General features: G+C 42.0%; 1 long non-coding RNA gene across 1 annotated transcript; it reads left to right on the plus strand.

Annotated features, from left to right (window-relative positions):
* Positions 1-1949: 1949 nt before the first annotated feature.
* LOC124282786 lies at positions 1950-5100 on the plus strand. Its single transcript, XR_006900237.1, has 3 exons — positions 1950-2019; positions 4213-4309; positions 4788-5100. It is a non-coding gene; the product is annotated as an uncharacterized LOC124282786 (long non-coding RNA).
* The last annotated feature ends 1516 nt before the right edge of the window (positions 5101-6616 follow it).

Raw genomic sequence — 6616 nt, forward strand, 5'->3', positions numbered from 1 at the left:
CAAAAATTCAACATTTATGTGTTAAAGAAAAACGTTGATTCATATTTTTACACCACCTGTATTATTAGCATAAATGTAAAGACTATTTTAGATTTCTGTTGTTGAACTCTGAAAAAATCCTTAGTTGTTGTTTTGGTACCATATTCTCTCCTGTAAACTGCCCTTTAAATGCATGGGAATGTTACATCAATTGAAATAAAAATTAGGTACACTAAAGGCAAGTTGATATATTGACAACATAGTACATTTATCACCTTTATCAAAGTTTTAAGGCTAAAATGCAGTTTTCTAGCATTTCCCACAGTACTTTAAGTACACTATAAAAGAGTTACAATTCACACCTGTACGGCTGGTCAACTGTACTAATGTTGTCCTATTTTTCAGGCTTCTACAGTAATCGCTCTTCTACAGTAATTGCCCAACGTGTGCAACTCCTTGTAGATCTGGGTTAGATTTGGTCTTAAGCAACCCATGCTTGTCATAAGAGGCGATTAATGGGATCGGGTGGTCTGGCTCGTTGATGTGGTTGACATCGATTCTCATTATGTTGATCTCGGGAGTGTCTGGTCGAGACTCGATTATTTACAGACCGCCACCAGCACGATAACACCAGCCTACACGTTGTTTGAGCTGTACAGTAGTATCTTAATCGGAACAATGGCAAGCGTTTCCCTAACCCGTAAGATCCCCTCATTTGCCCCCCACCTACCACCCCATACTTCACCACACACTAAATACGTCTGGGGTGAAATGGAGCGACGCTTACGACGTCATCAGAATACTTCAACAACGCTACAAGATTTCCGCCAAATCCTTCCACGGATATGGAATGATCTTCCCCAGGATGTTCATGGACTTTAAGTGGCCTCAATGAGGCTCTCAGTGAAAAGGTTGGAAACAGTCGCTACTGACCGTGTGAACTCCCTCTTGTGTAGTGGCGCTTGTTCATAAGCCAGATGGGCCTTGGGGTTGCCACGTGGTCACAGCGTTCGCTCGGGATGCCGAAGGCCCGGGTTCGAATCTTCACGTGGGTACAATGGGAAACTAATATTTGGTGTCTCCCGCTGTGATATTGCTGGAGTATTGCTAAATGCGTCGTAAAACTAAATTCACTCACTCATATACCAGATGCGCTGTTCTTATGGACTGTTGATCGTTACCGTACCTTGAAGCATTTGTCTTTCCTTGTAATATCATTTAATTCGCGGCACTAAAAGGTTAACATTGATTCTGTTTGTTGTTTGTTTGTCACAAAAACTTTTGACATTGAGTATATAAACAAATTTTGACACCTCTACAGATCCTTCTCAATTGTGTTTAATGATAGGGTTTGTCATTGGCTCAATGTTCTGATATTTAAGGTCATTAAATATGAAGTAGTTTTCTGGTTACAAAATGAAATTTATCATAACTAGACGAATACATAATAAAATATGTTCAATAAATGGTTGTGTGCCTAGCGTGAAGGCCGCTACTGAGCAGTTCTAGCCGGGTAAGTGAAGCGCCAGGGCAAGAAACCAGGCTGAACCGTTTGGCCCACTGCACAGCTTAAATACAAGTAAAACGTTCTGTCACGATGAGGTAAGCAATAGTTGCTCGGATAACATGGGTTTTGTTTGGGTTTTTTTTTACACAATCCAGACAAAACCTTTGGTGTCTAATCGCTTATAGCATCAAGTACTTGTCTCACCTACACTTAAAACCTTTTGATACAATTATCCCAAGGACCTTGCAAACCATATTATCGCTCAGATTACATTCGGTACATTTAACCAGGGAGAATAGAAGACGCGGATTATCCCTGATTTAACCCAGCAGGTCAGGTGTATCCACCCACAGGGCGAAGTGGCACTGCTGCAGTTTTGGGTTCGTGAATCATCACTGTCAGGCCTGTCACCTCGGGGTTGTTTAAGTAGCCGATTGGTTTTCTTGGATACTTTTCCTGATAGAGATACTCGGCTGTGTTGACATCTCTCCAACATGGATTCTGTGGATATCGGTTTTGTTTCTGATTTATGAGTAAATAAAATTATTGGATCACTTATATACTAATGAGATTTACTGACAATTGTTTCCACAGGGGCATGTAACGCTAAAAACTGCCATCAAGGGATATACTGTCACTGACTGGGTCTTTAGTGAAAGTAAATACATTGATGGCAGTTTTTAGCGTTACAAGGTCTTGGTCAATTTCTAGGCGCACAGCCTCTACAGTAGTCTGTCGTACAGACCCTGAAGCAAATATATCCAAAAAAGCCCACACAAGTCTAGAAAATGTGGCAAGTCTAGATTTCCTCAGCTTCAGGGTTCCTTTTCATTATATATATATTTTGTTTTTACCATAAACTTTTTTCAGTAAAATATGTTCATTTCAGAGACTAGTTGTTAGTCTACCTCTACAGTGGCGAGACTGGCGAGTCAAAACACTATCAAAAGGTCGTGGCCGAGTGCATGATAACAAATTGTAAAGGGTCCGTGTCACAAGCACAGACGGCTAGTCCTTGACGGCATACTGTAAAACCTGGGGTGGGGTGGGGTCTGGGGTATGGGGCTGAAGTCATGGGCTGGGGTAATCTCTGGTTTTGAAACGGAATTAGGAAATGGTAACTTTACAGTTAATGATTTGGATGAAACACTCCAGTTTGAAGTCGTGTTGCATCTTATACATATTGGTATAGGTAAACGTACATTGTGTGCATGTACGCAGCATGTATTTAACGTGCGTAGAGTGAGTTGGGTTTTTTCGCCGCTTTTTAGCAATATTCCAGGATTATCATGGATGGCGACACCAGAAATGGGTTTCAGACATTGTGCTCATATGGGGAATCGAACCCGGGTCTTCAGCATGACGAGCGAACGCCTTAACCACTATGCTACCCCACCGCCCCTCATTTAATACAGAGACCGGTATATGGTCTCTGTTTAATAGAAAGGGATGTGTGTTTATCTACGCTTGTGCACAATACCTACACATGCTCTATTCATGTATTTGTAATAAGCCTGGGGCCTGTCACAGCAAACAGAAGGACTGATAATATGACACATGTTATTTTTGCCCAAGAGATCTGCAAAATGATACTCACTGAAACATACATAGAAGATGGGAACTTTGTCATCCCTTAACGTGACCCACACCATGTTACTGATGGGACGTCTTAATACATGGGGAGTATTGCTGACTGCGGAGACACACACCATTCACTCACTCGACAAGGGGCGGTCGGGTTCGTAGCTTAGTGGGTACAGCGTTTGGTCGTCACGCCGAAGTCCCGGGTTCAGTTTTCCAATGGTTACAATGCGTGAAGCCCACATCTTATGTCACCCGCCGTGATATTACTGGAATGTTGATAAAAGCGGCGTAAAACCATTCTCACTCTCTCACCCACTCACCTGACACTGTGGGGTTGCATGGATATTCACGTCGAGATCAATTTTCAAAGCTCTTATATTAGCAACGTGCGTGCGTGCGTGCGCGCGCGTGACCCGTGTGTTTGTGTGTGTGCGCCATCGGACGCATGTGTCAGTGGCTACGCGTGCTACTCCGTTCAGTTTGAGTTGGTTTCGAGCAACCCATATGCTTGTCATGAGAGGCGACTAACGGGATCTAGACGTCAGACTGGCTGACTTGGTAGATGAAACAACATAAGAGAGAAATCAACACCCTCAGTTAAATCGTGGTCCCAACTAGTTTCCCTTTACACGCACATAAAAATAAACAGGCACCGGTTATGTTTCACAAAGAAATATCAAACAGTTTATTGGATAACTGATCCACTAATAAGATTTGTTAACTATTGTCAGGGTGACACGCCGTCGTAAATAACCAAGACAGAAAATAGAGGGACGACCTGCACTACCGCATTAAATGTCAGAAGGTGAAGGCCGTTTTGCTGCATTCAGATTTTAGAAAGGGGGCATCTCATAAGCACCTACTTAAGTTTGCTTCAAACTGTTGACGTTACTTTTAGATTTGTTTGATTGTTGTTTAACGCCGCACTCAGAATTATTCCAGCTATACGACGGTGGTCTGTAAATAATTGTGCCTGGACCAGACAATCTAGGGAACAATATCATGCATGTCGGTCTACGCAATGGGATACGATGTCATGTATCAACCAAGTCAGCGAGCCTGACCACCCAATCCCGTTTCTCGCTTCTTACGAAAATCATGGGGTTGATGCCACTTCTAATCCGGATCTCTATTATTTTCAGATATGGAAAGAAGAGGAACCGTTTGTTCAAGGATGCTGGTATTGCTGGTCCGGAGCCTGTGATTTATATCGGGAACTTCCATCAAATGATTCAGCACGTGAGCTCAAGTTTAATCTCAAACATACCTTCTTAGAAAAGAACAATAAGGTTCGTCGTTCACTTTGACTTAAAACCCCCAGATTGCATCAAAAGTAAAATCTCTCTGATATATAAGTATGATATTCCTTTTCTGAATATGTTAGAGAACATGAATAAATTTGTATGCTGAGTCATCAACACAAAAATTATCCCCCAAAACATCCGTGACATCAAACTACTTTTGTTCGGGATGTAATATGTGATGATTGTCAATGTTTTCATTTGAAACATACATATCAAAGATGACATCTTGTTACAGAGTCGGAGACGGTGGGGTAGCCTAGTGGTTAAAGCGTTCGCTCGTCACGCTGAAGACCCGGGTTCGATTCCCCACATGGGTACAATGTGTGAAGCCTATTTCTGGTGTCCCCGCCGAGATATTGCTGGAATATTTATTGTTAAAAGCGGCTTAAAAGCATACTCACTCACTGTTACAGGGTCTGGACTTTGACAACAAGCACTTCAAACAGTATGGTAAAGTATTCGGGTATGTAGATCCGTCGGGCTTATCTCCCCTTGGTTTAAATCATACATAAACGGGAGTATGACAGAGACTTTGAGAATGTCATATGATCGAAGTGATTAAAGCGTTCGCTCGTCACTCTGAAGATCCGGGTTCGATTCCCCATATGGGTACAATGTGTGAAGCCCATTTCTGGTGTCCCCTGCTGGAATATCACTAAAAGCGACGTATTACCACACTCACTGTCATTGTAATCCAGTCTGGACCAGACAATCTGGTGATCGATATTATGAAGAACTTCAATGTGTGAAGCCCATATCTGGTGTCCCCGCCGAGATATTGCTGGAATATTGTTAAAAGCGGCTTAAAAGCATACTCACTCACTGTTACAGGGTCTGGACTTTGACAACAAGCACTTCAAACAGTATGGTAAAGTATTCGGGTATGTAGATCCGTCGGGCTTATCTCCCCTTGGTTTAAATCATACATAAACGGGAGTATGACAGAGACTTTGAGAATGTCATATGATCGAAGTGATTAAAGCGTTCGCTCGTCACTCTGAAGATCCGGGTTCGATTCCCCATATGGGTACAATGTGTGAAGCCCATTTCTGGTGTCCCCTGCTGGAATATCACTAAAAGCGACGTATTACCACACTCACTGTCATTGTAATCCAGTCTGGACCAGACAATCTGGTGATCGATATTATGAAGAACTTCAATGTGTGAAGCCCATATCTGGTGTCCCCGCCGAGATATTGCTGGAATATTGTTAAAAGCGGCTTAAAAGCATACTCACTCACTGTTACAGGGTCTGGACTTTGACAACAAGCACTTCAAACAGTCTGGTAAAGTATTCGGGTATGTAGATCCGTCGGGCTTATCTCCCCTTGGTTTAAATCATACATAAACGGGAGTATGACAGAGACTTTGAGAATGTCATATGATCGAAGTGATTAAAGCGTTCGCTCGTCACTCTGAAGATCCGGGTTCGATTCCCCATATGGGTACAATGTGTGAAGCCCATTTCTGGTGTCCCCTGCTGGAATATCACTAAAAGTGACGTATTACCACACTCACTGTCATTGTAATCCAGTCTGGACCAGACAATCTGGTGATCGATATTATGAAGAACTTTCCAATTCCTCGAGGTATTCATCATCATCAAATCTATATTACGTATGAAACCCACAGACCCATATACATATACAATTTTATTCGCATGTGTTCACAAAAGGCCCATAGGCCATCACGTATACAACACCATAGCACTGTACAATCACATCGCACATTCATCAACAATAAGAAAAGGAGGCGGGTTTGCTTTTTCGATAAATGACAAGAGCTTTGTTCAACAACCTGACTTCAAACATCTGGTCTGAAGGGAGTCCGTACTTTCTATTTCACAAGTGATCGGTGTCAGCTGCAAGATTAAGAATTTTACATAATGCAGGAGAGAGTACCCTCGTTATTTTATGAGCAATGAAATACTTTTGTCAAAACGAAAGATGCTAGTACTATGATTCGAAAGAGCTCCAAACCAGTTTTGAGGGGAACATTTCTTTGAGAGGCATTAAGAAGATGGATCAGTAAAGAAGGCTAACAATAAAGAAGTTGTTCGTCCATATATCGATCTCCTTCCTTGAGTGGAAAATGTTCAAACATCTACCAGTGAAAAAGCTGGGACTGAATATTCTTAACATTAAAAAACCGGTATATATGGAAAACGTTTGGTTGGTGTTTCTGATAATCAAATCAATGGAGAAATCAAAATACTAGCAGATGGTATCGGAATTCAACTCCT

The sequence above is a fragment of the Haliotis rubra genome, unplaced genomic scaffold, assembly GCF_003918875.1.
Source record: "Haliotis rubra isolate DU_JTF1 unplaced genomic scaffold, ASM391887v1 Scf303, whole genome shotgun sequence".
NCBI lineage: Eukaryota > Metazoa > Mollusca > Gastropoda > Lepetellida > Haliotidae > Haliotis > Haliotis rubra.